The sequence below is a fragment of the Drosophila elegans genome, unplaced genomic scaffold (genome assembly GCF_018152505.1).
Source record: "Drosophila elegans isolate 14027-0461.03 unplaced genomic scaffold, ASM1815250v1 contig_814, whole genome shotgun sequence".
Lineage (NCBI taxonomy): Eukaryota > Metazoa > Arthropoda > Insecta > Diptera > Drosophilidae > Drosophila > Drosophila elegans.
The window spans coordinates 1,238,672-1,261,740 of NW_024546167.1; the positions used below are offsets into that span (position 1 = coordinate 1,238,672).

General features: G+C 37.5%; 1 protein-coding gene and 1 non-coding gene across 2 annotated transcripts in view; both read left to right on the top strand.

Annotated features, from left to right (window-relative positions):
- Positions 1–23,069, top strand: part of LOC108141812 (semaphorin-1A) — a 140,450-nt gene that overhangs the window by 23,868 nt on the left and 93,513 nt on the right. The gene's annotated exons all lie outside the window — the stretch shown is intronic.
- Positions 6,912–6,984, top strand: Trnaf-gaa. Its single transcript has one exon. It is a non-coding gene; the product is annotated as a tRNA-Phe (tRNA).

Here is a 23,069-nt window from a genome sequence, read left to right on the forward strand (position 1 = left end):
CAAATTTGTGGCTGAGATGTTTTCCAAAGTAGACAAAGAATTCCTTTAATTACATTTATTTTCTTTTTATAAATTCAAAAAATAAAATTTACATAGTTATTGGAATTTTCCTCTACCATAATCAAATTTGTTCGTCATATTTCAATGTCAGTCAATGAAAAATGTCCAGAGAATTCTCAATTTGACTGTGCGAGACATTCTAACCAAATTAAGTCTAAAGCAAATGTCAATTTAAATTATGACCAATAAAAGAGGGAGATGAATAAAAGCAGGAGTTGGGCTATCAGACGATGGGCAACCAATCGAAGTCAACTGCCAAAACTTTAATGACAACATTTTTATGAGCTACAAAATGTAATTTGACTGTCAGACTTACATGCCTGCGATGGCAATAGGAAGCCGGAAGATAGTTGGAGATATTCTGTTAAAGTTTGACAACCTCAAAAGATACGCCCAACGCCGCCCAACGCCCAACTCATCAGCAAACCTTTTTGCCATCCTTGGAAAGTATCCTCTTTTGGCAGGTGAAGAAGTTTGCTCAAGAAATGAAGCAATAACTTGGACAAAGCGTGTGTGCGAGCAGGAGACATAGCTACTAATGCACACACTTTTTGAGATATATCCAGACATCCACACGTTTTGCTATCTTAACTATAAATAACAAAAATTCCTGGAAGACATTATTTGCATAAAAGTGGCGAAGCTTTCAGTGCTGAAATGAGTCTGATGACAGGGATAGTGGGGTAGGTAGTGGGCTGGGCTGGGCTGTGCTGGGCTGTGCTGGTTAGCTGTTGCCAGCAGCTATTTCTAGTGTCCTGTGTGTGTCCTCAATGTGCGACATCATCATCATCTTCATCATCGTCGCCGTCATGATCGTCGTCAGGAGTTACGTTGCATATGCAAATTCTGTTCCTTACCCATTTTTTTTTTGCCAAAAAGTTGGGCGACTTCTTCATCGTGCTCACGTAGGTTGGAGACAGTTATATATATATATATATATATATCTATTCCACCTATATACATATATAAATTTATACGGCGTACAATGTACATAGTCCCTCGGTACATATGTATCTGCACCGCTTTTTGTTTGTGCAAGATGAAGCAGAAAAAGTTGCCAGCAGCAGATGGAGAAAAAGTCGAGGCTGTGCTGGAGTTTGGCAAAGAAGAACTAAATTCTAAAAATATCTTGTGCACGCTTCAGAAATTACGTTATTAAATGTGCATTTGGCACACTCTAAATGGGAAAAGCGGGGGGCAAAAACCGGTCTTTCAGAAAAATGTAGCATTCTTCAAGACAATTTCAGCACAAAGATATGGAGTCAATTTCTTCCAGGAAGGGGTAGGAGAATATACTCTGTGTTTCAGGAAGTAGTTTAACCGAATGTGTTTTAATAATGTTACCTTTACCTATGACAATTTGTTGCAAAAATATATAAAGTGGAATGGCTTATATCAAATTTCATGATCAGGAAATGATTCCAGGGTTCGGGAAATTGTTTTTCTTGATGCCGTTTTTTTTGGTTAATATGGATTTTCTAGTATAAAGACTATATGTACTTTGATAACAAAATAAAGCTTTTAAAACTATTTAAATTATAAATATTTTGGCAATACCCTTTTAGATGTCAACATAAAAATGTTCTAACCCTTGTGCACAATTTTTTTTTATTGCTGCATTGCAATTTGCAATTTCTTCATGCTCAATATCTCATTAGGAAACTCATTTCTCTTCACCAACTGCTGTTGCCAACTGAAATGAAAATTTTTTGTTATTAGTTTAGCTGTAAAATCAACTCAAGGATAATCTGTGAAGCGAACCTGTTAAGCTCCGCCCAGCCCACCCGCGCAGTGCTAAACCAATTACTTAGCTCCGGTCCCCTTCATTCCGCACTGTCAGGGGACATTGCACGTGTTAAAGTTCATTTAAAATCCATCAGGGAGCGCGAGAGTGGGCAGGGAAAAGCGCTTTTTCGACGGGGTGGCTGGGTGACAATTTCTTCTTCTTTACGCTGTTTGGGGCACTCGTGCATAACTGGAAAATAGGGTTAATGGGGAAATTATGAATGCGCCCAAGGAGGTGCAGACCAAATGAGCAAGGGTGCTGGGTGAGTATGTGAGTGGGGCAATATGCATTCATATGGCATTGTTGGTCAGAGAAGAAAAACATGCTAAAGTCTCGACGAAAAGGTACCTGATGGCTTTGCTGCAAATGGGAAAGTAAAGTGGTTACCTATGTTAACTCCTATGGATCTTTAAAGCCTAATGAAAATAGTACGAAAAATTTAGTTTTAAAGGGCGAAAAGAAAATACACAATATTAGTTTTTGTATAATCTATGCATAATTTTGCAAGGATAAAATATAAAAATATACTTTGTGAATTTAAGTTTACTGTGGAATGTAAATCTTATTTTTCCATTCGTGTGAAAACATTTGTATGGCCTATAATCATATAATATGCCCGCATATACTGGGTATAATAAAAACCACCCTTTTTTTCATCACTTTCTTTCTCTTTTCCCCACGCCATAAAATATTACAACCCTGCGTGGCCAGAGTTGCATTTGACAGCCGCAAGTGGTTGTCATTAGGAGCTGCGACAAAACGGTCATTTAAATGCACTCTTCTTCTGGCTGCTGCCCTTCAACTTCGTCCCCTACTTACTTACGCCAAAGTGGGCGCAACATTTGCGGTAAAATTACGTCTATCAAGTGGGCGGCGAGGGGCGGAAGCTAATGCTGATCGTTTTGCGGCACTTTCGCGCTGCATTCTCCCCAAAGCTGCTAAAAAAATGTCCCCTTTGTGTGTTGCTAAATTTTGCGGACATTCTGTAAAATGTTTCTCTTGCTTATATTTTGGTACGTGCAAAGATTTTCTGATTACCAAAAAACAAATTTTTGACAAAGAAAAAAGGTTTTGATAAATTCATTGTAATTTGGTTATTCAGAAGCTCACAAAATAAGTGATGTCTTTCTGTTCGTAGAAATATGTTAACTTTTACCGTTTACCGTTTACCATTTCAATATCTATCTTAACAAATAAAACCTTATTGATGTTTTACTCAGTTTTCCAAATAAAATGATATATTTAGAAAACATCTTAAACATATCTTTACCAGAATGTCTCTTAAATAAATAATTATCGCCAATTTAACCTGTAGAGAAGTCTTGGTCCCCAAGATGCTGACCAATGACCAATAACTTTAAATTACACGAACTTCCGATGACAGCCAATTAGGCGAGTGAAAACTGCATTACTCAGGTTCCAGGGGACAACACTGCGACAAATAATGGTCAACAAAATCTGAATAAAATGTTCAAATAGTTCGTTTTGCTTTTTAACATAAATTTTTTAAATATTTATTTAAGAAACCAATTACAGCTGTTTTCAACTTAAAAAATATATATTATAAATATATGTAATAAAAAAATACTATAATAATTTATTTATTATATTATATTATTATATGTTTAAATTGGTCAATCGGGTCGTCACATTTTGTTATAATTTTGGAAGATTATATATTTACTTATCTAGCTGACCTTACAGTTCTTAAGTGTAAATTTGCCTTATAAGCTTCGTAACGATAAAAAAAAATAATTGATATTCTAGGACTAAAGCACTAAGAATTATTTAATTACAATTATATAGTATTAGCAAACCAAGAATTAAAGTATAATTATTTCTGTGTAGGGAGGATACTCCCCCCACGAACAGTACTTCCTGTTTTAAGCGTCTGGCGACTGACTGCGGCCTTCGTTCGAAGTTGGCCAAAAATAGTTCTGTCGCCGACGTCTTCGACTCCACTGTTTTTCTGGCCGTCATTAAAACTGTCTGCAACGTGTCAGAACAGCAAACATAACTGTTAATTGCCATTTGTGCGCGAAGTCGGAATTCCGTGCCTTTACCCCCCCCTTTTTCCGGTTTAACTTGGTTCCGCCGCGCCACTTCGGTCTCATTTTCATATTTCGCCGCATGCGCCTCATTACAATTTAATTCACAATGTAATTGCAGGCGTTGAGTGGGATGGGAATGGGAATGAAAGGGTGGTATGAGTATAGAAAACAGGGGGTTTTCTGGGGAAACTAAGCGGAGTGGAGAGGAGTGGAGTGGAGTGGAGTGGAAAGGGAAGCAACCACCGTCTTGGCGAAAAGTTTTCTTGCAGTTTTGCGCCACTTGACACGCGCCTCGCATAATTTCCACACGTCTTGTGTGCCACAAAACTCGCATATGTATGCACTCTCCAACCCCATGTTTCTCAACCCATTCCCCCCCGTTTTCTCCACGTTTCATTTCCTTGCCATATGCATTTTGGCAGTCGAAAGTCGGAAAGGGCGGAAGTGCGACAACTACAAAAATTCCCCCAACTTCGCGTATCTTTTGTTCGCCCCCCATATTTCTGTCTGGCTTTGTTTCCTCTCCACTTGTCCATATTTACATTTTACTTTGATTCCATTTATATTTCAGTTAAATAAATTGTGCATTGATAATCGCAGCTGTCATCGTTTGGCCCTGTCTATATTTAGTTTTTTCAAATAAGTGCGACGCATAACTAAATGAAATGATGAAAGGGATTATAGAGGATTACGTAATCTGAAGACAAAACGGAAAACCAGTACTCTGTAATATTTAAAATGTTATTTTTGAATGAATAGCATTTAATTACAAGTATATTTTTTGTTGTACACATCATAGCAATTGTGAATTATAAAATATAAAACGAATGTATTGTAAAAAAATGTATTTATATTTAGTTTTCATTCTATTTATAAAAAGAATATATATTTATTGATTGATTGTCAGTTAAAAACGTATAGATCTTTTGGCTGCGACACAAAATTCAATGCTTTAAGCATTCAAATAAATAATACAAATACACATTATTTGTTTCTTTCGTTTTTGTAATCTAACATTTGAATTGGGCACATTTCGGCCATGTAATTTGAAATGGGAATTACAAATCACTGCGTTGTGCTTTAAACAAAAAAGAAGTCCAGAAAAACGAAGCGGAAGAGTAAATCCGAAAGGCACACCCAATCAATTATATAGACAGCAATTTTACAGCCCCCACTGGGCAATGTCGTTCCATAGCATACCCATCCCAAAATTCGCCCCATGAATTCGTGTCCAGCCTCCCATCGCTGCACTTGCTCGTACGAGTGTGTGTGTCTGTGCAATTGGAACATTTCATGGATTAAACGTTTTCTTAATTGAGTGCCTCATTTTCCGGTTAGGAAGTTTTTCATGCCGAGAAAATAAATTACACACATGAGTGCAATTTGGTAGCGTCAGTCGCTCCAGGACGCAGGATGCCGTCGCCTGAAACGAGCCTTAACGGTCTTAACCTGTCCTATCTTTTCCCGTACGGGTCTGAACTGAACAATCACCTCATAATGGCGTTAATCAAAAAGTTGCCGTGGCAATTCTGTTGATGCAGCAAGTTGCAGTTGAACGATCGAACGTTTAACGGTTTAACTTATAGATACACTAAAAAAAATGTGGAATCCTGGACCACGTTTTTGTCATTCCGAACTGTAAATCACAAAATGTTGGTTCTACATACTTTAAACACCCAATGATTTACAATATTTAATAATTATTCCCAGCATTTTAAAAACTATATCGTTTTCTTATGACTTGTATTATAAACTCGTATTCCCTATATAAACAAAATATTATTATTGGGAAAAATTTTTTCTGGCGCACAGCTGAATGAATCGTTTGTCTAGCGTTTCATTTTCATTGGAGTTTCCTTTTTAAAAACGTAAAATTATTTCAAGAAATTGAATCGTGCAAGGTTTGTTTGTATCAGTGCACGTATATGAGAGGTTCAATGGCTTGGTCTTGGTCACCAGGGAAATTAGTAATACGACAAGTGCAGCAGCATTACCACTCGTCCCCCATTTTCCCCTTTTTAACCCTCCACTGCCCCATGCCCGACTGCATCTGTGGACAAATGAGCTCGATGGCAGCCTCGTCGTTGTCGACACCACCATTTCCTTGCCCTCCACCATTTTTACACATTTTACTTATTCTCTTTGTTCTGGCTGTCCTAGCTTTTTGTCTCTATAAATTTGCCACTGATCGTCCTGGTCCTGCCATGGACATCATGCTCGGTCCCTTTCTGCCCGGCTATGTCCTTTTCTGGCCCGTCCTGGCACTTGGCCAGTAATTGAAATGGCGTAACGACTAAAAATTGAAGCGAATCCCGCTTTTCGCCGCTCACAAGTCTAATGAAAAAGTTAAAGAGCTCTACTTGGTATACGACACACATCGGAGGTGGTTCTAAATGTGAAAAAAGAGTGGCTGTCTCTAGAAAAGTTTGTGAAAAGTTAATATTGATAAATTGATTAAAACTTTAATAATTCTACTTTTTAGAAAAGAGCAAAAGAAAAGAATAACGTGAAAAATGGCAGAAATTGGAATAGCCAACCTGAAAGTTATAGAAGTGACACATCAACGAAGCGGAAAAAATTGAAAATGAATGGTCAAAGCTAGTTTAATAATTATGTAGATCCATAAAATAATTTATTAGCTTAAATAAATTGTTTTGTTGAGCTCTATATAACTTATTCCCACGCTTTATCTGTACTCATAATTCAATTAAGTTGATTCTAGAAAAGTTTTTCCCTGTACAGATAAGATTTCCAAGCGAAAATAAACTTTAGTTGTGGTTAATCAAGCATAAAATACAACCAACACAAAGAAATTTAGCTTTGTACCATATCTTTGCCTGCGAGCTTATACAAAATCGCTCTCCAGGTTTTGGCATTATTTGCTGAGCGTTGAGCACTTAGTTCTCCCTATTAATATAGAGCTATTGTAGAGTCCATATTTAATCTTGACCTTTGGCTCTCTGTTCTAATATCTTTTGCACTTATAGTGAGCTTTTGCCGGTCGTTGCTCAAGTGCCGAAATAGCTCAGTTGGGAGAGCGTTAGACTGAAGATCTAAAGGTCCCCGGTTCAATCCCGGGTTTCGGCAAATATACTTTATTTTATTTTATTTTGTTTTATTAAATTCACATACAAAAAATATTTGTCTTTGTGGTTTCCAAATATATTTTTTTATTCAATTACTTAAACTATATTGCTTTTGGTATGCCTATTTATAAATAATGTTTCTTAAAACTTTTGAATTAACATCTTATGGTTAAACAATAATTATTCTTTTAAAACGCGTTTTCTGTTTATTTTATTTGTTCTCATGTCGAGAAACTTTCTGCCATAGAAATATAATTCTGCACATCATTTCCCTCAATGAACTTTTGACATTCTTCGACGTCTCTATCGAGGTCGCATCCTTACACTGCTCTCATTACAAAATAAAGTCGCGCAGAGTCAAGCATTAAGGATGGAGGCGGCTGATGAATTCAGACAACAATCTCGCCCACTGCGCACAAATCACAATGCAAAAGAACTTTTGCCAAAACTTTTACCCCAAACAAATGCAGAAAATGTTGTGGCACTGACACGAGCAAAAAAGGGGAGCACAGAAATCAGCATGACAATTATAATGATAATGAGGGGGTTTTTGGTGCTGGCGGGATCCTGATGAAAATGTCATTAAATGATGGCCAGGAATGCGCCCAACTACCAACTACATTCAGCCAACTTAACAACGTCATCAGTGTTCTCCGTCTCTGTTCAACACATGCACGGTCGCTTTATCCTTGTCCTCGTCGTTGGCAGCTACATTGAATGCAATTAAAAAAGTTTAACTCGGTCCCAATCTTTTTTGTACGTGTATGTTTCTCTATCTTGTTGCTCGCTTTGCTCTAATTAATTTAATTAACAGGAAAATGAGTTGCTCAACAGTTGGCAACACGGTAAGTGAAAGATTTTTGCATGTGTAAAAGCTGCTCATTTTAACTTATCTGACTTTTATGTGTTCTTTACAACAATTAGAACGAGTATTACAACCATATTTGCTTCGGGCTTTTAGAGACTAACTTCACCTGATGGGTTAAGTATCTTTGTTTAATGTTTTTAAAAACCTGCTTCTATAAGGATATTTATTTTTTAATATTACCGGTATGTAATTATACTTTTCTCCTAATATTTTAACGACCTTCGTGATTTTGTTCTACGTAAAAATTCCCACAATTAATAAAAAAGTTGCGTAACTTTTCATTGATTTTTGTCTTTACGAGGCCAATAAGAAATTGTAATATTACCCAGAATTTATTGTTTTTGCTGTGAAACAAAAACTTATAGACCCTACTGATAGCTCACAGCCTAATTACCTATTTGCGCTTTCGCTGTTTTCCCGCAGGCACTTAAATAATAAACGCTTTCCTCCAAAGCTTACTGCTATTTTTATTTTTTTCGTTCCTGAATTATGCGCCATAAAACATAAATCAGACTTTTGTCTTGGACATAAACTTTTTCAAGTTGAGGCCGTACTGTCTTTGTTGTTGTTTTTGTAGTCGTTGTTAGGACTGTCAGGAGCAGAGTCGGAAAGTTTTTGTATATATATTTTATTTTAGTTTGTGGAAGAAGTGTAATCGTTTACCCCGCATAGGGACGCCTGTCGTCGTTTGTGTCACTCTCCCAAGTTGCCTCCACCTTCCCCGATTTGCGACTGGCAACGCTAATGATCTTCGCCACTGGCGCCCACGTATCAACCTCAACTTCAGTCTGAGCCGCATGTCCATCCTCTGCAGCACCATCCTCTTCCGCTTCTGGATTGCAAAGTGCTCACGTGACTTCCATTTGACTGTATTCGGTCTAGAGATGTACAACCTCCGATAGCCAATAACAAGTCGATGACTTGGTTGGCTGGCTATGCTTTTTAGAAGAACAAGAAAGTTATAAATACATGTCTGGAAACAAATTTAAATCATTGGATTGATTGGGATCGACTTAAGAAAAGGAACAAAAAAAAAAACAAATAAGACAAGATCCTTGGAACAGCATTTTTGTTTTTAGGTTGCAGAGTTTAAATAAGATTTAATATTTCACCCAAAAACCATTTTATGATTAGTTATGTTAGTTTAAGGCTCCAGAAATATCTTGACAATATATATACAATTTCCTTATGGAAGGAACCCTTTCTTTATAAGAGTCTCTTAAGAAATCTCTCCATAATTGCAACATCTGTTTTCTACTGCACATCATCCATCATTCTCAAAGACATTATTAAACTGGGGCGGTCAACCCTTAACGGTTCCATTATAACCCATTACACGGGTCTCATACGGTTATGAAGCAATTGTGCGAACAACCCTCGTTGCGATGACGACTTTGGGAGTATTACCCACTCCCACTTTCTTCTACGCCGCATCATCATCGGCGACTGAAGTTGACATCCCACGCAGGCTGCTGTACAATTTGCTGTCATCAGGCGGCCTACCGCTGGAGGAAAAACTCCTCGGCCCCCCAATTTCAATCCCAGCTTTTCCCCGCCTGAAACAAATGCCTTCCGTCTTGGCAGCTTTCGATGCACTTGAATTTAAAAACTTTATTTAAAGCGAATTTGTTTTGAATGATTATTGAATTCTTAGTGGGGTTTCAAAAAGATACCCTTTTGGTTTAATAGTGTTTTGTTTTAAAAAGCGTGTGATTTATTTTAATTACAATATTCCTAATCGTTTTAAAACTTTTTTAATAAGTCAAAGCGAACTTGTTCAATTTTTGCAAAAAAGAAATCTTTATTTAACTTAAATTTTGTAAAATCTTGTCTAAAAGTCAAGCTATGAATTACAATATCAAGGCGAAAAGTCTATAAATATCTTTAAACTGTTTCTGGTATCATTTAAGTACCGATTTTTGTAAGTGTTTTTCATATCCACCTCCTTTTTTCCTGAACTAGAGTTAATCCGCTGTAGACTTTTTCTTCTGCGGCTCTGTTCGTTTCCTTTTGGCGAGATTTATCGCATTTTATACATCATTGTCACACCGAGGACTCGGCTTGAAAGATTGGGGCTGGGTCTTGTGTTTTTTTTGCTCAATTTTTCTGCGGTGACAACGTGCAACCGCGTCAACGCAATTTGCCGCCATGTCGGGATCGAAATTTAGCCTGGTAGACTGCTAGGGAAATCTTTCCGTGACGCCTTACGGCCTTCATGATGAATTATTGAGACGCATGTCGTTCTGACAATCGGCAAATCAGCCAGGAATCCACCGCGTGTGTGTGTACTTCCGAATCAGTATTTCGTATTTGTGGGCTGTATTTGTATCCTGTGTCTTTATCTCTGTGACTCTGGGTGTGTGTCCCTTTCCTTGACTGATGATTTGTTAGGGCAACATCCGGTGTGGTGTTAGATGGAGGTGGTGTCATGGAAAATATCTGTCCCTCTGCATTTCAAGTGGATTAGATTTAACGGTCATTTAAGAGTTTTAAACTAAGCCTCTTAAGTGTTTGTCAATTGAATTGCGAATGCCTCCGGGCATTTGTAAGGCCATTCGTGTGCTTTTGCATTTTTCTTTGTCATTACACTTATTTGTGGGATTACTTCCTGGACAGGACGTATTGACTGTAAAGACATTTAAATTTATTCAAACTCTGGAAATGAGAAGAAGGTAGAAAGAAAAAACCCTTCAAAATCAGTGTAACCGATGCTAAATTTCAAGAGATTTTGTTGGATTCTGAATAGTAAAGAAATTATATAGATCTTTACGTTAAATATCTTGGTGTTATTCTCTTTTAAACAAAAGGGCTTTAAATATTTATAAGTTTTAATCCAATTATTTACCCAATTCCTTTTTATTCGTCTTTGCTCAATAAAAAACCGTGTATTTCCGTCCTTCGATAACTTTTATGTGCATTTCACTTAAATTTATAGCTCAATTTAAGCGAGGTGAAATCGCTGAATAAAAGCTGCAATTATATGAAGCGCCAAAGAGTTTGCTTTTTCATAGTTTACAGCTCGTTAGCTCTTTATAGTTGGCTGATTCTTGCCATATATATATTTTATAGACGGACAGCGAGGCAGAAACTGCTGACAGCTTTTCACTTTTCACCGCGGTCAAGGCTGTCGTATCTGCTGCTTGAGCTGTCATCATTTGCAGCGGGTCCTTTGTGGTCTACCTCCGATTCTTCTGGTCTTCTGGTCCTCTGATCTGGAGCCATGGCATCTGCAATGAATGTTCTGTTCGTCCGTTTCTTGCAGTTAGCGTAATGACATTCGGCCACTTTGAAGCTCAAGTTGACTACCCAGTGCACAGTGGGCCGGTATTTCTGGTATTTGTTAAAAATAGTATTTTTTGTTATAATTATGGAAATTAATTAAAACAAGAAAGAAAGCAAACTTCGGCAAGCCGAAGTTCATATACCCTTGCAGCTATTGCATGAATTAAATACTTTTGAAAACATTTAAATTATGATTTACTTGAGTATATGCTGAAAAACAATGAAGCTATGATGGTTTGCAGCTCAATTATTAGATAGTTATTTTATATATTTTTATTAGTTCTATGGGAGCTATATGATATAGACGTCCGATTTTGATAAAATTTAAACCATAATTATGAAATAATTAAACATTGCCATATGTTGAAGAACTAAACAAACAATTAAAAAACAGAAAAGTTATAATTTTTTTTCATTTAATTTTCCGATTGTTCCTATTGGAGCTATATGCTATAGTCGTCCGATCCGGCTCGTTCCGACTTATATACTACCTGCAATAGAAAGACAACTTTTGGGAAAGTTTCATGTAGATAGCTTTAAAACTGAGAGACTAGTTTGCGTAGAAACGGACGGACAGACGGACAGACGGACGGACAGACGGACGGACAGACGGACGGACAGACGGACATGGCTAGATCGACTCTGCTAGTGATGCTGATCAAGAATATATATACTTTATAGGGTCGGAGATGTCTCCTTCACTGCGTTGCAAACTTCTGACTGAAATTATAATACCCTCTGCAAGGGTATAAAAATTGTTTTGTAAGCATTAACATTACTTTAACAAAGCCAAATAAATTTGTAATATAGAATATTTAGTGAGTAGGTACTATAATATTTATAAATCTTTATTGTTTATATTTTTGTACGCACTCAAAAATGCAATAGTTTAGACCATACAATTTCCGTGTTGGCCCACATTGCACGCAGGCTTTCTGTTTGTTTTTGTTCAAACCGAACCAGGCACGAGTCAGTGCTTGACAATGACTGTATATTGTGATACCTCTTAATTGAAAGGAGTAATGTTTTCTTAGCTATGTCAAATAACCATTTCGTTGTGTTTAATCATATTAAATATTCTTATATTACACCCCATATTAAAATCCATAGAAATATTTCATTTTTGTTTGTTATTTGCTATAAAAAAAAACTTTATTAATATCTTTAAGTATCAGCAATTTTATAGTTATTTTCCTAAAAAAAAAAACTAAAAATGTATAATAAGTACACCAATATATGTAAATATATACAGCAGAACTTATTTTAGCTTTATTAAGAGTTTCGATATATAAGCTACCTTTTGAGGACTCCTTCATCATAGGGAATCCAAAAGCTTTCTACCATATACCACACAAGCACTTTTGGTTGCCCCTTGCTTTGGTTATGTCTCTCTTCGGCTGTCACTCTGTGTTTCTGCAGCTTATGGTGCGGTAGGCTGGAAAAACATTTTAGAATTTTTAATGTGCCGCCTTCTGCCTTTTATGGCAACATATAGTACACAATCGACAGCGGGAACGGAAGTGGGAGCAGCTGCCAACTGCCCAAATGCGGCACCGAAAGATGCGAACGTGAACCTGGCAGCCTGCTCGCAACGAACTCCAAAATATATATATTTTGCCATTGCTTCGGCCCCGGCTCTGTTAACATGCACATGACATTTGTCTTTAGACGTTAATCTCATTAAATAAGCAATGTGGCGCAGACCAGGCGCCCTCTCACAATTACACCAGCCTCATCCAGCTTCCCACTTCTGCATCTCTACTCCACATATGCATTGTGAATTGTGAGCTATTTGGGAAGAACAGTGTCCCAAAAGTATAGGGAAATGTCCCATTTTTTAGTCCAAAAACAGGGTCGAAACTTTTAAAAACTTTTGTTGTTTAACTTATTACAATGTTGTAAGCCTGTTTTTGCACCTAAAACATCGAGTTTTTAAGCTCAACTATCTCTGTATTTATGGTTTTTTTTTATGTTCTCAACGATATTAAAACTGCTTTTTCGCAGTTTTTATAAATTTTTCTTACTTTCCATATTTCTTTTGTTTGCTTAGTTTCTATGTCACTTTTGTTTTTCATCAACTTTTTGCCGATATCATAATATGATTTTAAATTTAAATATAATAAAATGCGATTAATCTGACTTAAATGTAATAAGCAGTTATTTAAAATAGCTATTTTTATTGAAAATGAACTGCATATTTTCTTCTTAGAGATTGTAAAGAAACAATAGACAAGTTCTTAAAAATGATTTTTAAATATGAATTGTAAATTCGTGAACCCCCAACCAGTGTGCCGTGTGATTTGCAAGCACGGTTAGTTTGTGCTCTTTGTCCGTCCGTCTGACCGCCTTTAATGCAAATGCAGGGGCAAATGGGCATTAAGACCGGTACAAACCGAAGCTGGCCGCAAAGCAAGCCTGCAGAATGGGCGGTATACTGCCAGTGGGCGGAGTTGGCTGCCGTAGATACTCTGCATACTATGAGATACAATGTGCATCTTTTATGAGATGGCAACGACACTGCACCGACTGTATGCCAATGGGTCTGGAGTTTCGAGCTTGGAGTTTGCATTAGGCTCGCTTTGTGTCTGGGCAAATGTTTCGCCATCGATTAGTTGGCTGCCGAATTGCCAAAAGCCGCACATTGCCAGAGAATCGAGAACTGGGTGAATTTGGAGGTAAGAGCTTAGAATGGCCGATCCTATTTTGAAATCTTTTTGGGGGTTCACATTTGCATTTTGCGGGCTGTCGGCTGTGCAAGGGTAATTGGTAATTCTATAAAGGCGCAGTTTAATTGATGAATTACCGTTGCACTCCGGCATCCCTCAACCCCAAAAGACCGAATGCATCATTGCGATACCCATTGTATGTGCGGTGAGTCCGTATATAAGGATCTTTTGTGGTCTGGCCTTCTAGCACATTTCGTGTGTGTCCACAAAAGATAATTCGCACAACTGACGAGGCACTCAGACGTCTGTGCATCTGAGTCATCACATTACCATTTCAGGTTTTCCTAATGTACCGGCAAATAATTGTGCAAATTAATCTATAGAAAGGATGCTATTGTTACCAGTGCCTTCATAAGTCCTTGAAAGTCCAGGGGGAAGGCTTCGCCTAGTTGGGTTTCATTCATAATTAAATTTCTTTAAAATTATTTATGTTTCAAGGGCTTATGACTTGTCTTTGTTGCTAATATACAATTTTGATAATAGAGACATTATCTGAAAAATTGCCATTCAATCTAATAAAATGTGCATTTCCAATGGAAATTGGTTATATTCTTAATGAAATAAAACCTAGCTTTGTCTTTAATTTTTTACGAGCTCAACTTAAGTTGCCCTTAATTAGTATAAACAACAAAACTTAGAAATTCTGGACTTTGCTCGGATTCAGTGAGTTCAGTTTTGCAATTTGAAAGTTTTATAATTCCAACTTGAATCTGTCGAGTGCAAAATCTTCATTCTGGATGTGAGGAGGAGGGCTTGAGGTTGATGGGTTCACTTGAAACTGCCAACGGATGCGCAACTAAATCGTCCATGTCATCACACACACACACACACACGCAGATACGCACGCACACTCTCAACCGGGGAAAAGTTTCCCCTGACCTCTGGAAATCCAACTCAGACACCCACCATTTCCCTTCGCCTAATGCCCATTGCCCATTGCCCCATTGCCCCCTGCCCCCTGCACCCTGCACTCTCATTCGCATTCACATTGCATTTTGCTATCCGTCTACACTGTTGACTTATTTGCTTTGAGATAAACGCCAAGTTGATTTATACAACCCACCGACAATTCATTCAGCCATTTGCACCACTCACCCGCCCAGTCACTCATTCATTCGTTCATTCATTCGTTCATTCGCTCATGCAAACATGCAGTCAGGCGTACGAAATTCTTGTTTGTTTGTTTCTTTATTCATTGGGCAAGCAGCCGATTTCCTTGCCAGGGACCAGGGAGCCTTGGACACAGGCTAACCGAACTAGCAAACTAGCAAACTAGCAAACAATGGGTGAGATGCGGACAGGCCGGGATCGGGGGTTGGGGAAGGCTCTGAAGGATCTGGAACGGAGCTACGTGGCCACTTGCCCACGTCACTCGACAATCAATCCCAATCGAGGCGGCGTCGGAAACTATTTTTATTTTTATTTTCATTCGCATTTGCATTTCAATATTCACCGATTTGAGCTAGAAGTTTCGAGCACTTTAGTCTCACTACACAGAAATAATAGTTATATAAAATTACTAAAGAATTCAAAAATATATATTTTAACCAATGATATAATGACAATATTTCATGTAATTCTAATAAAATCGGATTAATTTTTATTTGAATACACAAACGTAGCTATAAATAAATATTTATGAAAGTATTCGATTTGTAAAATATAACTAAGCAAAACCTAATTAATAAAACCAAATCGGACATCCTTCATTTTTTTTGCAGTGCATAACCTGAAATATAATCCAATGAAAAAAGTCATCAATTCATATAATTTACCACTTGATTAAATTGGACTATTACAAGTAAATAAATAAAATGATGTAAGCAACTCGTGCCTGGCTGTAAAGCAATTGATTTGCTGGCTTGATATTTGTCCAGTTCGTTGAAGGTTTCATTCTTTATATAATAGATTTGATAAGACTACTAAAAATGCGCAGCTGTTTTATGCATTCTTTATTTTCATGAAAAAGGTTGAAGTTCAAAGGGTCGACGTTGGGTTTGATTGATTATTGTTATTAATGGTTCGCTAATCATGTAAAGGTCACATCAGGGTTGACGAACCAGTATGTAAGTAAAGATAAATAAATGGGAAGAAATAAATTTACATTATGATAAATAGACTGCCTTTGTTTAAAGACTCAGGAACCTTTCACAGGAAATTTTTTCATTATAAAGCCTAAAAATTAACTTAACAGTCGACTTTAAGAAACACTTTCAAATTTATTGTCTAACAAACCTAAAAATGTAATTATATTTCACTTTAAATATATTGTTTCCTTTGATATTTATGTTCAAGAATAGGGATAAGTTGAAAATTCTGGGAAGATTTGCATAGAAAACTGCTTTGTTTTCCAGATACCCCGTTTTTCACCAAAGCATTATTTTTGATCTAACGCATATAGAGGGTTACAACCCACCCAAAACCACGCTTTCGGGATTGTATATTTAGGCTTTTATGTGATGGCGGCTGAATAATGGCGGCTTGTATGCTTAGCGGCAATTAATCAGCGGAACTGTCCGCACCCAAACATGCGTGAATACCCACCGCCCACCATAAGCACCAAGGCCAGAAAGGGATAGATAGTAGAGAGAGATGGATGGATGTGACAGAGTAATAGAAAGAGAAGGAAATATAAAGGGGGAAATGAAACGAGCGATCCTAAAAATGTTTTGCTGTAATTAACTTAGACAAACAAAAACGCCGAAGGGACATTTGGGCCGAGTGCCGCCTGCAAGTGCGACTATGTCCTTCAAGGACCCTCAACACCCACCACCTCCTAAAACGAAAGAGAAGGAAGGTTGGAGATGGGAGATGGGCGATGGGAAAGAGACGGCAACAGAAGTTGAAGAAGCAGAGTGGTATGGCCCAGAAGACGCCAGACTTCCGTTTTCGTCTATATGTGTATTTGCCAGCATACTTGGCGGACGCAGTTGAGAAAAATGATTGCTCAAATAAATCATAATTAGCCATGTAAACATTTAACAGATGTATTTGTACGTGTATGCGTGCGCAAGACAAAGCGATATCATAAATTGTTCATTGAGTCCAGTCTTTGAATATAAAAAATTCGCTTCTACACTTTCTACAATTGCCTGACAGCGGCAGCCACTAAACTTGTATAAATTTATTGCTACGAAAAATTAGTAAGCAAATCTGGATTTGAGTTGTGACCGATAAATCACCCGAAAAACATATCATTTACATTGTTAAATTACATAAGTCTGGACCAGGCTCTCTGATGTATTTGGTGGGAAATCTTTTTAGAGTATAATACTATTTATTTAAGTATTTACAAATTTTTACATTGATTATGGTGGTTAATTTACCTTAATTTGAGTTTAAGCAATGCAAAGTCAAGATTGGCTCATTGCTAATTGTCTTAAATTGTCCTTACAACCAACCGAAAATCAATTTCAATCAAGAAATTGTAGAAATTGTATCTCCTACTTACCTGTTAAAATGCTGCTATTCAAGACAATAGACTTGCTTAGTCATGACACTCACACTAAATGCCTACTTTCTGGTTGGCCATTGGGTCATCTGGTCATCATCTGGAGTTTATCGCCCCGCACATTGACCGCTCGTAAATTTCATAGAATTAATTACTGCATCTGTTGGCCGTTGTGGCTGGCATTGTTCTTATTATTATTATTATTATTATTATTGCTATTATTGTTTAACTGTTGTGTCGGCGTTGGCATTTGTTTGTGTGTTGTTCTGTTGTTCTTTTAATTTCTGCTTTGGCTTAATGATGCATAAATTACTGGATCGTGGGCGGGTCCTATTCGAAGGGTCGAGGTCACAATTGTTCATCTGGCATGTCATTCCCGCTCTGCGGTTCATTGACTGACGTGGCTCGGTGTCTGCTCAGTGTTAACAATTGATTTCTTACCCCGTTGCCGAACTCGTTGAGAAAAGAGCAACGTGTGTATACTCGTAATTACTGCTGACATCTGTGAGTACCTGACCTGTCTGGGCCCTGGTAAATGATTCAGTTTACGAGTTCCTTGGGCATCTTTAATTGGATACGTGTGAGTGGGAGATCTTTTTAATTGTTCTGGGACCGGGATTGACTTAAAAGGGTTTTCATCCCAACGATTGGTTTCCTTTGGGTCTTGATATCGATTGTTATCTTAAGTTTGGCTTAAGAGGGTGTTAAGGGTGTTACTTAGGTGCACTTAACACATGTTCTTCGGACTCCAAAAGTCCTAAATTGTTTATCGTGCGAGGCTATAAACTTTAATTAGTGCTCTTCCTTCTAAAATGCCATAAAACTATTCAATACTTTTCTAAAACAATTTCTTTTTTTCTTGTCGTTTCAGGTATGTGAATAAAACAAAACTGCCCAAAATGTTAAAAGGAAGTAGGTATTTAAGCTTTTTTACAATGCCGTGTACAAGGGATTTTTGCAGGTTTTTTGTGTGTGACTTTGTATGAATGGTTTTTCCATGACCCTTTCATTTAGAGTTCGGGCTTACCTCTCGAATTTTGCTGTGCGTTTTATTTCGACAGCTTAGCAATTTAAAGTTTGGTGGGATTTTCGATGGCAGCGTGAAAGCTTAACCTTGCCGTTCCCCCCTGGGATCCAGTTTCGCCTGTTTTTTGTAAAGTGTCTAAATGTTGTCGCCATTTGCGTTGAATGCAGCAACAACAATGAGAACAAGCAAGCTGCGTAATAGAGTCGGTTAGTGGCCCCACCCCGGAATATATATATATATATATATATATACGTGCATTGTACATATATATATCGAAGAACAGCTGGGGGGGATTTCCCCTCCAAATTGGCTTCGGGCTGAGTGTGGGGTGAATTAAGTCTTTTCAGGGAGTAGTCAGCACACAACAATGGAATGTCGTGCTATCTCCCCGCTGCACAATGTTAGAGTTGCACTTAACTTCAGACACAGGAAAGCCGAGCTGCACAATAAGCACAAGGACAACCGGAGAAAAGCTAAGCAGGATGCTGAATGGTCACCCTCTCCACTCCATTTGTTGTTGATTTTTTTTTTTTTTTTTGTTTTTTTTGTTTTTTTCTCAGTGTGCAGTGTGTTTTTGTGTGGGTGTGCTGACAAAAACAAAAGTCACATGAAAGTAGCATGAAATAGCTGCAGTTTTGCCGTTGCTGCCGGCAAAGTCAAGTGCCGGGCGATTTTTCTTACACAATAATACACTTTTCCCATTTCGCTGACAGGGCTCCACTTTAATATCCTTTAGCTAAGTGTTCAGAAGGTATGATAATTGTTGTGCAAGTGAAATGGAATTGTAGGTTCAAGAGTTAAATAAATGCTAACAATGCACTTCTAGCTGAATTTGGGTTGAAAATAAGAACAAGATGAAGAAAACTTACAGCAAAAGTTACTTAGCTAAAAATTAAAAGGGAGCCAAATATTAACAAAACTGTTTGACAATAATTTAATTAACATTCGATGTCACTTTGTACATTCATCTTTGCGTAAGAAAACCTTCAAAAAGTTAGAAATACATTTCCATAGGAAGAAAATTTAAATTGACAATACAAAACAATTAAATAAAATCCATTGGGCTTAATGTAAAGTTCATATTTATTTTTTATATATTCAAGCTGCCTAAGGATAATTATTCCTGGGTATCAAAATGACTAACCCTGAACCTCCAAGCACTTTCTTAGTAATTTCTACCATTTCATTTCATTTGAGACTCCACTCAGCTGAGACATTTCTTGCACATGCAGCGTGTGACGTCACTTAGCTCAGACAACTGTGATAATGATAAAATTAGATTATGGATGCTTTTCATTTTTCACACCCAACTCGCAGCAGCTCTCCCCATTTACGAATGGATGAAGTGAAAGAGCATGGGGTGTGGCGTCCCGGTTTTTCAATTTATGGCTGCCTCCCATGTGGGAATTCCATGCGGGTGTTGTGCTGGAAAATAATTACCATCAAAGTTTTATATTACACTCGTATTTATTACGAGCCGAATAGAGGAGCTTGCGAAGGCAATCGGAGGTTGAGTTGGAGCATATCTTACGGATACAGACAGTCAAGTGGAATGAAGCAAAAAGTTCAAGTGAAATTGACAGTTTGCTTAAGCGCATTTCTTAGCAGCAACTGGCGATGACTTTAGTGCGAAAGATACGGATAAAAATGTATCTCTATCTGTTTGCCATTCGAACGCAACAGTTGCAGTTCAACAACACACATGTGACGATTATAGAAAAAGGCTCCTCGTTCCGTTCCTTCAATTCCACTTAACCAACTCAAATCGACAAGAAGAACAAAATTATTTCTATATTTGTCTTTGCCCGTTTGACTGTGCAGAATTCGACACAGTTTCGCTAAGTAATTGAATTCAATTGTTTCCTCAGTAACCATCATCGACTTCTGCTCAAGTTTAAATGAAAAGCCAAATGTCGATTGAACTCTCTCTTACGCAGCAAATTGGTTACTGTTTTGGGTTAGATTTCAGCTGCTGCTAAATTGAAAACGAAATCGATACGTTACCATGAAAAATGAAAAAAATTGAAAAACAAAAAAATTAGAATGGCAGCTTGTTTTGTAAATTGGTATAAAGATAAGTTACAGGCAAAGTAACCAATTACCATGTAAAATTAAATGGGAATAAAATATAAACATGAATTGTGTCTCAAGTGTTGAAATCGTATTGAAATCAATTTAGTTAGACAAGAAATGTAAAGATATTTTGATTATGTGTAGCACTAAATATTATTAACAACAATAAGACATGCAATGTGCTAAACTTATGGCCATTTTAGTGTTTGCCTATACCACAACCATGAAAAACATTATTAATTTGTTGAATTGTAATCCTTTGATAATTCCTAACCAACTGTGGTTTTGATAATAAATAATCCAATTAGTTTATTCCAATATACGTAATGCTCTTATTCGTAATTTTATGCGTATACATTTTGGCTGTCAAAATAATAATTTCCATAACGTTTGACCTGCCATTTATTATAAAAAATGTAACTGAAGAGATTCGTTTAAATTCCAAATTATTTCAATCAGGGACCGCATCACTTCTCCTCCGCTACCCGCAAGCACTGCCAACAAAATGTATTTCCACAACAATTATTTTCCCATTATGGTGATTTCACCTCCTGACCGACGCTCCAAAAAATTAACGTGAAAACAGAGACCAAAAAATTAAACACGCCAAACCATCAAATTAGTGTTAGCCGCAAAGGATTTTCAAAACTATTCAAACACCGTCCGACCTTCCGCCCCTCAACAAAAAAAGAGGAAAAATGGGAAAAAGGGGAATACACCGAAAAACGAGAAGAGTCCATGGAAAAGACTAATTACACTCCACTAAAAACTTTAACGACGAGCGCCGGCAATCTTGACGAGGGTGCGAGAGGGCCTGGGGATTTGGGATTTAGGTTTGGGGAGGTGTGGCCCAGCAGCAACCGCATTGCTATAAAAGGAGAAATATTTGAGTGTAAACACAACTTGCATCCAGTGTGCAAAGTGTTTTCAGGGGCGTTGCAGGCCACACACGCACGCAACAGCCGCATCCCCCAGATACATTCGTATCTTTTGAGCTCTCCTAAACGGGAGACCATACCCATACCTACCCTTACCCCAACCAGACCAAATGTAAATGTCTGTCTGCTGGATTTCTCGATGGTTTGGGACCGCTGGCTGCAGATGCATTCGACGTGAACGTGTCGAAAGTAAGCTGCAGTTGCGAGTGACAAAATCGCGCCTCGCTACGTGATCCAGTTTGGCTATACCTATACTCCACCACCCCCATATCCCTCCTTTCGTCGGTAATATATATATATACATATGTATGGTCGGAGACTGACAGGGAAAACTATTTGTCACGGCATTCCTTCGGCGACAGGATTAAGTTCTCCCCAACTTACTCGCCTCCATTGTCCCGGCTTTTTTTGCGGATCCTCTACAGAAGTGAAGAAAAGCAAGCAGTAAAAGTGTCAAATGGAGGAGAAGCTCACTGTACCTGATTTGAAGAATCTGTATATTTATATATATAGTAGCACTCGAGTTTTTGTAAAGTTTTCTTAAATTTTGGTAAGACAGAAGTCAAGTGTCCAATTGGTACGGTTTTTTATATGCTTATTATTATGCTCTTATTTCAAGTTCTTGCTAAGAAGCTATATATTTTGCATGTTTTTTGCAAATTCTTATCTTTGTGCATAAAAGCTATAAATAATTAATTAAAGATCAACTTTATTTTTAAAAATTCCTCGCAACCATCTGTGTTTATTTTAAAATCTTTGCCCTGTAAGAAATTGTAATAATAATGGGAAGTTATTGTAAGTCATTAAAAGTATTACTGCAGTAGAGGTAAAAAAAATAATAATATTTCTATAGGCCTAAAGCGTTTTTAGTAATTGACCTTTAGGCATTTACAAAATGTAATGCTTACATAAATAATTAAAACAGTCCGTAACTTGTGCATCGAAAATTATAGTAATCAAAGTAAATGGGCAGCGGTTAACTTGTACAAGACAAATAAATGGAAAATAGAAGTGTGCCACGCCCCCTGTCCACGGGACAAGCATTCCGTTCAGCTTGGAAATAGAGTAAGAGAAATAGAAACATGTGTCTACGTTCGCATCGGCGCCAAAAGGAAACTTCACACAAGTGAGGCAAGCCAGCATGCATTAAAAATCCACGCTTCCGGCAGGAGTTTACCCCCAAAAGGCAACGAACGTCCATCCCTCCACTCAAAAATCTCCACCCCATGCAGGGTTTCAATAAAAAGATACACAAGCACACATAAATAAGGGAAGAGCCAAATCTAGGGAATGGCAAATGCATTTGGAGTGTTTGCGGCAAATGCCAAATTGAAATACATATTACTTAGCAACAAAAAAGACGGCACAAGTGCTGTACAATGGGGTTTCGACCATGGTGTACTTCTTATATATTTGATGGGAGATATAAATATTCCAAGACACATTCAATTCAAATTTATACTTATGGTTAAACAAAATTATTTGTACAAATTGGATACTCTTCAAATGACACATGCTAATAAGAAATGTACATCTTGCAAATGTATGGTATGCATTTTCTAGAACTGTTAAGATTACCTCAATGGTCTTGTATAAAAACGTTGTTACCAAATTATTTAATTTAACTTAATGTTATATGTCTCCAAAGATGTTGCAATTGCTGAACGAGTATACCCAAACATCTGAAATCAGAGGGTGCACAAACAAAAAGGGATGGAAGT